The sequence below is a fragment of the Ipomoea nil genome, unplaced genomic scaffold (assembly GCF_001879475.1).
Source record: "Ipomoea nil cultivar Tokyo-kokei standard unplaced genomic scaffold, Asagao_1.1 scaffold2036, whole genome shotgun sequence".
Classification (NCBI taxonomy): Eukaryota; Viridiplantae; Streptophyta; class Magnoliopsida; order Solanales; family Convolvulaceae; genus Ipomoea; species Ipomoea nil.
This window is the reverse complement of record NW_017618464.1, coordinates 4,349,443-4,360,234: the sequence shown is the minus strand read 5'-3', so window position 1 is coordinate 4,360,234 and position 10,792 is coordinate 4,349,443.

The window sequence follows — 10,792 nt, the reverse complement described above, 5'->3', positions numbered from 1 at the left end:
AATTACCTAATAAATATAGGTATAAATATTGTTGGATATAGGCGAAAAATAAAACACATCGAAATTTTATTAAAAATATTCATAACAAAATATGAAACATAATTAATTTAATAAAATAATTTGAATAGAGAACAGGTGGAAGCGGTTTCAAAACTGTTTATAATTGTGAATATAAAGTTCTGTAATTGTAAATATGAAATTAAAAAATTATGAAAACATAGAATTTTATAATTATGAACATAGAGTTCAGTAATTATGAACATAAAGTTCTGCAAGGACGGAGCCAGGAATTTTGTTGAGAGGGGGCGAAGAAGCAGGACGGATCCATCAATTTTTTCGAATGAAGGCGAAACATTAAAACAAAAGAGATAATTTAAAAAAAAAAAAATTACCCAAGAAATATGGGTATAAATATTGTTGGATATGGGCAAAAAGTAAAACACATCAAAATTTTATTAAAAATATTCATAACAAAATATGAAACATAATTAATTTGATAAAATAATTTGAATAGAATGTTATGTGTGTGTGTATGTGTGTGTGTTATATTAAATATTAAAAAAAGCTATTAACTTGAATGATGCAATGCGAATTATAATTCCGATGCTACATTTGGATTGCACTCTCTAAAAAAAAACTTTCTCTCTACGTTTTCCTTCGTTTTGGTAAGTTACCGGTAGGGCACCAATCATGGACTTACCTTCCATGGACATGGTGTCCGGTGAGCCACCGGCGACCGCCTCCCCGGAGGTTGAGGGGGAAGCAAGAAGGGCAACACATGCAAGAAAGAAGATCAAAATCTTGAAACGCTCTTTCGCCGATGCAATTTCAGCCTCGCCTATGCCAGAAGACGATACTATGTCGGAAGAGATCGATTCCGACTGGCTGGACGAGGATTTGCCTGTGCACTCGGACCTAGAAGCAGACGAGATGAGAGAAGGGATACCGGTGGTCAGATTCTCGAAAGAAGAAAGGGAAGAGATGGTGAAACCTTGGAAAAGGGCGATAATCTTAAAATATTTAGGGAAACCACCAGCTTTTCCTCTTCTCCGCCAACGCCTCTTTAGGCTTTGGAATATCAATGGCAAAGCAGAACTCCTTGATCTTGGCATGGGATGTTACGTGGCGCGCTTCAGTCTTGCGACGGAGTACAAACACGTACTTCTCGGTGGTCCTTGGAAGCTTTTTGACTGTTATGTCATCCCACAAAGATGGCGTCCAGACTTTGATCCTCGCACTGCTAAGATGGAGAAAATTGCGGTGTGGGTTCGTCTACCGGGAATACCGGTGGAATACTACAAAGAATGTTCAATCAAGAAAATACTCTCCTTCGTGGGTAATCCTATCAAGCTAGATAAGTTAACTGAAGGGGTTGAGAAGAGCATGTTTGCCAGGGCAGCGGTCGAGATCGACTTACAAAAGCCCCTCGTCTCCATGGTTTGGGTTAGTGACAGAATCCAACGTATCGAATTCGAAGGCCTTCACACTATTTGCTTTGGTTGTGGGCAGGTAGGTCACGTGTCGGCAATGTGCAAGAATGGGAAATCTCCAGAAGATGTTTCTCAAGCCAGCCCCGACCCCGTCGATCCGATGGAAGAAACGGGAAGGGAGGGAGATGCCGCACCGGAGAAAGTTCACGTGAAATATGGTCCTTGGATGTTAGTGACCAAGAAGAAAGCTCAGCAACAAGTTAACAATCGCGACAAGGGTCGGAATGCCAGGAATCCGAAACCTAAGACTACGGATAATAAAGAGAAGGGGAAAAAAGTGGTGGCAGCCAGAACTGTTAACTCTGGATCTCCGGCCACTAAACAGGGAACGAAGGTAAACAATGCTGCGCCGGTTATTCCTGTTAGTAACACCTTCTCTACCTTGCAGGATGTTGGAGAGCTCCATGAGACGCCTGTCTTTGTTGAAGGAGAAACTGGAACAACCAGTGGACCTATCAGCATTAGGAATTCCCAACAAAAGGGGAGAAAATCCAAAGGCAAACAGAAGACTGCTTCGAACCAAGGCCAGTCCCCGACTGGTAATACTCCTACGCGAGGCCAGAAGTTGACCACCACCACCGCGGCCCATGCCCGAGCATCGACGAGCCGCACAACAGGTCGGCAGCAGACACCTGGCGAGGAGGGGGCATCCGGAACCTTTGTGTTCGGTTCTGTCTTGGGGAGTCAGCAAACTTCCCAGTTGCCTAGAGGTTCTCACCCCGTGTCTATTTTTTTGGCTACGCATAAGGAAGGCGATCAACAAACTTCCTCGTCGATCGTCCGTTCCCAATGATTGTGCTCTCTTGGAACTGTCGGGGTATTGGCAACCAGGCAACTATCCGTCACACAAAGACTCTATTAGCCAATAGGAACGTGGGGGCTCTTTGTTTTCTGGAAACCAAGACCAACAAGGCCGACAAGCTTCTCAAAATGCTAAGTAAGTTGGGTTTCGATAATTTTTATATGGTTAACACCCTCGGTTTTGCAGGGGGGCTTCTTTTGGTTTGGAACAAGAGTATTCTTGATCTCGAGGTGGTAGGAAGTAATTCCCAATCAATTCACTGCAAAGCGTCAGAAGGAGGAACGTCTCAGTTCTTTTTATCCTTTGCGTATGTAAGGCCTAACCAAAGGGCCAAGGAATTGTTTTGGACCGATTGCAAAAGCTTCGGGGATTCACTTAATGCACCGTGGATCCTCTTAGGCGATTTTAATGACGTTGCCGATCTTTCAGATAACTGGGGAAGTGAGCATATTAACATGAACAATCTTACCAGATTTCGGGAAGCCTTCGAAAATTGTGGGCTCATGGAGGTTGCTTCGGATGGGCCAAAATTCACATGGGTTAGACAAATTGGAGGGCGCACGGTTCTGAGACGGAAGCTAGATAGGGTCTTTTGGAATATTGAAGCCCAAGAGGTTTTTCCTGAAGCCAAAGCCAAGGTACTGACTAGAACTCATTCTGACCATCATCCCATATCGTTCTTAAGTGTTGCAGGACCGGTCCCGGACAGAAATAATAGGCCATTCCGGTTCGAGGCCGCCTGGCTCACGAGGGAGGATTACAAAGAGCTTTGGAAGAAAGCTTGGAATGACAACCCTAATGACGTAGAGAGGGCCATTAAAGAGGTTACCAATCTAAGTATGAAATGGAACGGGGAGGTTTTCGGTAACATTTTCAAAAGGAAAAGGATTATCCAAGCCAGAATCCATGGCATCCAAATGTCACCTTGGTACAACTCTCGGGGTCTCCAAGCTCTGGAACACAAGCTCTTAAAGGAGCTCAACTCAGTCCTTGCTCAAGAAGAGTTGTTTTGGTTCCAAAAATCGAGAAAGGCTTGGATTCAAGATGGGGACAGGAACACCAGATTCTATCACAAATCCACAATCATCAGAAGAAGTAGGGGAAGAGTCAGGTCACTGAAGGTCAACGGTGAGTGGAACTCCGATCTCCAAGTACTTAAGGATCATGTCTCTCACTTTTTCGTGAATCTGTTTAAAAAAGCCAATCAAGAAGGAGGGCATACTCCAGAACAACATTCGGGTCCCCGTCTTAGTCCGAGGGAAGCGGAGGACCTGACCAAGCTCGCAAACATGGAGGAAGTTAGAAAAGCAGTTTTTGGCATGAAGAGGCTAGGTAGTCCGGGGCCTGATGGTATCCAAGTAGCTTTTTATCAAGACTACTGGAATGCAGTGGGTAGCAGCATAACCAGGTTTGTCAATGAGGCTTTGGTTTCAGGTAAGGTACCGGTAAGTTTCCTTGAAGCTTTTATTACCCTGATTCCTAAAAGAGATAGTCCGGAAACTGCGGCCGACTTTCGGCCTATTACCTTGCTTAATGTCATTTTCAAAATCTTGTCTAAAGTGATTGTCAACAGGATGAGACCTCTGATGATCAAACTCATTGGCCCACATCAGAATAGCTTCTTACCAGGTCGATCTACCCTGGACAACATTGTTCTTACTCAAGAAGTTATGCATAGTATCAACAAGAAAAAAGGGGAAGAAAGGTGACTTGGTGATCAAAGTTGATCTCCACAAAGCGTACGATAGCCTGGACTGGGGTTTTCTAGCTTCTGTTCTAACCGATTTTGGGTTCCCGCAACGCATGATCAATCTAATCTTATTTTCTTTAAAGGAAAGCAGAATTGGCATTCTTTGGAATGGGGAAAAAACTCCCCCGTTTGAACCAGGAAGAGGTCTGAGACAAGGTGACCCGTTAGCGCCCTATCTCTTTATTCTAGCCATAGAAAAGCTTTCATATTCCATTCAAAAAGAGATAAGCGATAAGAAGTGGAGCCCTGTTCACATCTCAAGAGGTGGGATTGGGATCTCTCATCTCTTCTTTGCCGACGACTTAATGCTCTTCGGGGAGGCTTCGGAAAATCAAATAAAGTCCATCATGGATTGCCTAAACAAATTCGCCAATTGGTCAGGTTTGAACATTAATTTCTCTAAATCCCTCATTTATTGTTCTCCTAACACTACCAACAGGACCAAAAGGAGGGTGGGCACCATCTTTGGCATCCCGGTCACGGAAAATCTGGGCAAGTATTTGGGAATTCCTATTCTCCAAAAGAGAGTGAGAAAGCAACACTTTAACTATATCCTTGATAACATGCGGCGAAAGCTGAATAACTGGAAAGCGGATTCGTTGAGCCTTGCTGGAAGAAGAATTCTTGTCCAATCAGCCCTGGCCACAGTACCGGTCTATACCATGCAAACGTTGGCTCTCCCTACAGGTACGTGTAATGACATTGATAAAATCTGCAGGGATTTCCTTTGGGGTTCGTCTGAGGGTAAAAGAAAACTGCATCCAATCAGTTGGAAGGAGGTGTGCAGGCCCCGCGACTTGGGCGGGTTAGGTCTTCGGATGGCCAAAGATTTCAACTTGGCCCTCTTGGCCAAACTTGCGTGGCAAATCCTCACTAACTCAGACAAGCTCTGGGTTAAAGCCTTAAATCAAAAGTACATTCAAGGGGATAATTTCTTCACCTCACCAACTCATTCTAATGCATCGTGGGGATGGAAAAGTATCCTCAAAGGAAGATCAATAGTGGAAACCGGGGCACGTTGGAGAGTAGGGGACGGTAAGTCCTTAGACTTTTGGTCCGATTGGTGGGTCAATGATAAGCCGCTTGGTCTCGAAATGGGGATTGATATCCCAGAAAATCTCTACACTAAAAAAGTCAGCGACTTTATTAAGGAGGACCGTAGTTGGAATGTGGATTATTTGGTAACGTTTCTGCCGGAGGATTTAGTGAGCAAGATACGCGCAATTCCCATCTCGGTGGAGGCCTCCACTGCCGATGCACTCACATGGCCGGATAGCTCTACAGGTACGTTTTCTGTGGCCTCTGCTTATAACCATATTGCAGGTACGGTGGAGGAGGTTGATTGTTGGCCATGGGTGTGGAAGATTCATTGCGTTGAGAAAGTGAAAACTTTTCTTTGGCTCCTACTTAAGGGCAAGCTGCTTACAAACACAGAGGCACTTGACCGAAGACGGTGCATGTGTTAGATGCCAAGATGAAGAGGAGTCCCTTTCACATCTCTTCCGAGATTGCCAGTTCGCGAGAGATTGTTGGGAGGCCATCGAGAAATATGGAGGGAAGAGGCTCAGGAACTACCTGCCGATGAACACTTGGATCGAGTGTAATGTTCATAGTAAAAGCTTGACTGATGACGGTGCACCCTGGAACATCATTTTTGTTTATGTACTTTGGCAGATCTGGAAGAGCAGGAATGGTTTGATTTTTAATAATAAGGCCGAAGCTCCAACTCAGGTTGCGAAAATGGCATACACTTTTGCAAATGAAGCAAAAGCTCATATTATCAGGCACAGAGGTGTGTCTCAAGGCTATCACAACTGGGTCAGTTGGATTCCCCCTCAACCGGGGTGGGTGAAAATCAACACAGACGGAGCGATGAAGGCTAGCACAGGGCTAGCAAGTGCCGGTGGCATTGTTCGCGATGATCACGGGCTTTGGGTCAAAGGTTTCGCAACAAAAATCGGCATGACAGATAGCTTCTCAGCAGAGCTGTGGGGCCTAAGGGAGGGTTTACGGCTCTGTTTGAGAGAGGGGTGGGATTCAGTTTGGGCCGAAATGGACTCGGCGGCAGCAGTCACCGTCATGAATAAGGGTAATCATAACGAAGAGGCCGCTGTGGCTTTGGTCAGAGACTGCTTAGACCTTAGCAGAAAGTTTCACAGGTTCAAGATCTCTCACATAATGAGAGAATGTAACAGATGTGCTGATTGGCTCGCGAATTTTGGTCAGAATATCGCTTGGGAAACGCTTTGGATCGACTCGGCACCGGAGGACCTCAATGACATTCTCCGGGCGGATTCCCGTGGCACGCCTAGTTTAAGGGTTAGATAAGGCTCTCTTTGAGGGCTTCAAATTTACCAAAAAAAAAAAAAAAAAAAAAAAAAAAAAAGCTATTAACAATGTGATTGTGTTGAAGACAAGAGAAACTGTAAAATTGTATTTATGCCAATAAAGGATTCAAACTCTAGACCTTCATTATAACCAAAACATATGTTCTGCCAACTAATTTATCTCACTTCTTATTAACATTTATCTGTTTGTTTCTTTATAGTAATACTAAAACTTGTACTATGTATACATATATACATACAACTATTATATATGGGGTAGGGGTGGGGGAGGGGGGCAGCTGCCCCCCTTGGCTCCGTCCATGGAGATCTGTAACTGTGAATATAGAGTTCAATAATTGTGAATATAAAGTTTAAAAATTATGAACATAGAGTTCAGTAATTTACAATCCTATGGTCTCCCTTTCTAAAGAGGGGCAAATTTTACTGTGAACCATAGTCTATGTAGTATCATGGACTATAAAGTGTGTATTATTTTAATTACACTTCAGTTTCATTTGATAATATTATTATATTTTTTACTTTCATTTTTCCTCTATAGTAGTTTCATTATAGCAATACTAAAATATCAATTTAATTCTACTTCAATTTCATTTAATAATATACATTATTGTTTGAGCTCTATTTTTTTGTTTCATTTTAATTAATGTAAGTTATAAAAAAGTGACTTTTTACTACCCAAATTAAAATACTTTTATTTTGAAACTTGAAATTACAACTAATTTTTTAAAAATTAAATAATAAGATATATATGTTAATTTAATTTATTGTAATGATTTCCTAAAATAGTGGAGTATTATACCATGGACTATGGTCCACTTTTCGAGTACACTAAATTAAATTCTATTTTTCTAACTTAAGTTTAGTTTTTTTATACAAATAAAATTAATATATAAAAATATATAATTTAAAAGTTGTAATTAAGATCTTTTAAATGACACTTATATTGATATTTTTGTTTTAATTTTTAAATTAATACGGTTATATTATATTCATTTAAAACACTTAAAATGCTATATTTTGTTTTTAGTATCACTACTATTCTTTTCTTTAGTAGATTATTTGTTTGCAAAGCTTTTAAAATGTAACATTTTTATATACTCAGCCCATAGGGTTACAATACCTTTAAAATATCATGTACACATTTTCTAAAAGAATATTTGTGAAACAAATACTCCAATATTTTTTATGATTCAAATTCCAACATACTTGTAAAAGAGGGTAATATCTCCAACACTTGATGTGGTTGACTCTATCAATGAATATATGACTTCTTTAAAACATTGAAGAAAATACATATTTAAGCTTTATCAACCGTGCTTGCAAATTTGATTCTAATATTGTCAACAGTGTGGGATGAAACTGCAGTGCAATGAACTAATCGCTCAATTGATTTGTGTAACAACACACGGATGATCATTACTAAACTCGAAAATCATGTTTTAGAAGCAAATGTATTACTGGGAAATAGTGCAAGACAGGGACGGAGGGAGAGGGGGGCGGCTGCCCCCCTCATCCCACCCCCACCCCCACCCCATATATAGTATTTGTATGTATATATGTATATATAGTACATGTTTTAGTATTAGTATAAAAAAACTATAAAATATTAACAAGAAGTGAGTTAGAGTAGGTGGTAGGGCACAACTTTGGTAATAATGAGGTTAAGGGTTCCAATCTTAGCATCAACATAGTTTTACAATTCTTTTTTAATAGCTTTTTTAATATTACACACACTCTCTATAATAAGATGTGTAATTTATAATGTGTTTTCTATTCAAATTATTTTATTAATTATGTTTCATATTTTGTTATGAATATTTTTATAAAGTTTCGATGTGTTTTATTTTTCGTCCATATCCAACAATATTTACAATTATATTTCTTAGGTAGTTTATTTATTTATTTTTAAATTATCTCTTTTGTTTTATTCCTTTTTAATAGCTTTTTTAATATTACACACACTCTCTATAATTAGATGTGTAATTTATAATGTGTTTTCTATTCAAATTATTTTATTAATTATGTTTCATATTTTGTTATGAATATTTTTATAAAGTTTCGATGTGTTTTATTTTTCGTCCATATCCAACAATATTTACAATTATATTTCTTAGGTAGTTCTGGTTTGAGTGGTGGATTGGCTCTGTTGTGGAGAGCGAATAATACAGCGAGATGGATTAGTTATTCCACAAACTATGTGAATGTTGAGGTGACTATGCCGGGGTTTGAAAAGTGGAGAATGACTGGCTTTTATGGCTTTTCACAGAGGGGTCAAAGAAGAGACTCGTGGGATCTTATTCGTACCTTAGCTGGCAGATCGAATCTACCGTGGGTGATGATTGGAGACTTTAATGATTTACTTTATCAATCTGAGAAGCGGGGTGGAAACCCTCATCCTCTGAGTTTATTGCATGGGTTCGGTGAGACTATAGAGGAGTGTGGATTAGCGCAGATGCCAATGATGGGATATCCGTTTACCTGGGAAAAAGGAAAAGGCACACCGAATTGGATAGAGGAAAGATTAGACAAGGTTTTGACTAGCCAGAGTTGGCGTGAGAATGTGCCGGATGCTAGTGTGCAAAATATATTAACCCGAAAGTCCGATCATTCTGCTCTTTTCCTTGGGATTCTGAATCTTCGGGAAAGGACGGGTGGTTGAGAAGAGGGTTTCGTTTTGAGATGGCATGGCTGCACGATGAAGGATGTAGGAATGTGGTGGAGAAGGCATGGAATGAAGGCGCAGGAAGGGGGTTGCAGGAATGTATCTCTATTTGTGGAAATCGTTTGTCACGTTGGGGAGGAGAGCGTTTTCATAAGTTTGGTGAACGGATCAGAAACCTGCGGAAGGAACAATTGCGTCTGAGGGGGTGTAATGATCCGGTCTCATTAGCTGAGTTCCAACGTTTAGAGGAGTGCCTATGTCGTATTGAGGCCCATGAGGATACATACTGGAGGCAGAGAGCCAAGCAGCATTGGCTTAAGAACGCGGATGCTAACACGAAATATTACCACAGGTATGCATCTCATCGCAAGAAAAAGAATACTATTTTAAAAATTATGAATGATAGTGGGGATTGGGTGGAAGGTGAAGCCATGAGGAATGTTATCTACAACTATTATAAGACTATCTTTACCTCCGACTCTCCAAGTGATAGTGGGGAATTCTTTGGAAATATAGCCTCTCGGGTAACACAAGTACAGAATGAATTGCTCTTGCGGCCCTTTGATGCTAGTGAGGTAAAGAGTGCTCTATTTTCAATGTTTCCTGACAAAGCACCAGGACCGGATGGAATGAATCCGGGTTTCTACCAGCATTTTTGGGATGTAGTGGGTGGTGATGTATTGGCCTATATTGTGAATTGTCTTAATACTCGCTCGTTTCCAGCTCGCCTAAATGATACAAATATAATATTAATCCCTAAGAAGAAAACCCCTGAGATGGTCTCGGATTATAGACCGATAGCACTGAGTAACGTGGTATACAGGATTATGGCTAAGGTTATAACTGCCAGGATGAAACCGCTTATGGGGGATATTATATCTGACACCCAAAGTGCTTTTATTTCTGACAGGCTAATAACAGATAATATTTTGATTGCTGCTGAGGTTGGGCATCTTTTGAACAGAAAACAATGTGGAATCACAGGATGGGGGGCTTTGAAACTGGATATGGCAAAAGCCTATGACCGAATGGAGTGGCCCTTCTTGCGGAGTATGATGTTAGCATTGGGCTTTGATGAAAGGTGGGTGGATTTGATAATGTTGTGTGTGACCTCAGTTTCATATAGTATTCAGGTTGGTGGAACACGAAGTGACCAGATCATGCCGACTCGTGGATTGAGGCAGGGTGATCCACTATCACCTTATCTCTTTATTATTTGTGCTGAGGGACTTTCATTGCTACTACAACAGGCACAGTTGAGAGGAGATCTACATGGGTGCAGAGTAGCTAGGGGAGCCCCCCTATATCCCACTTATTTTTTGCAGATGACAGCTTACTCTTTTTTAGAGCAACTGCGCAGGAAGCCAGTGTGGTAAAACAGTGTTTATCAGTGTATGAGGAAATGTCTGGGCAAGCAGTGAATTACTATAAGTCAAGTATTTGCTATAGTAAGAATACACGGGATGAACACAGAGAGGAGATTGCCAGTATTTTGGGAGTGGCTCAGGCTCCGAATTTTGGGAAGTATTTAGGACTTCCATCATTTGTGGGCAGGAATAGGATAGCAGTTTTCTCATATATTGATGATAAGATTAGACAGCGGATTGGGTCCTGGAATAAGAAATTGCTTTCACGGCAGGTAAGGAGGTCTTATTGAAAAGTGTGGCACAGTCTATGCCCACTTTTTCTATGAGTGTCTTTTTACTACCTATGAATACTTGCACAGCCATTGAGAGAGTT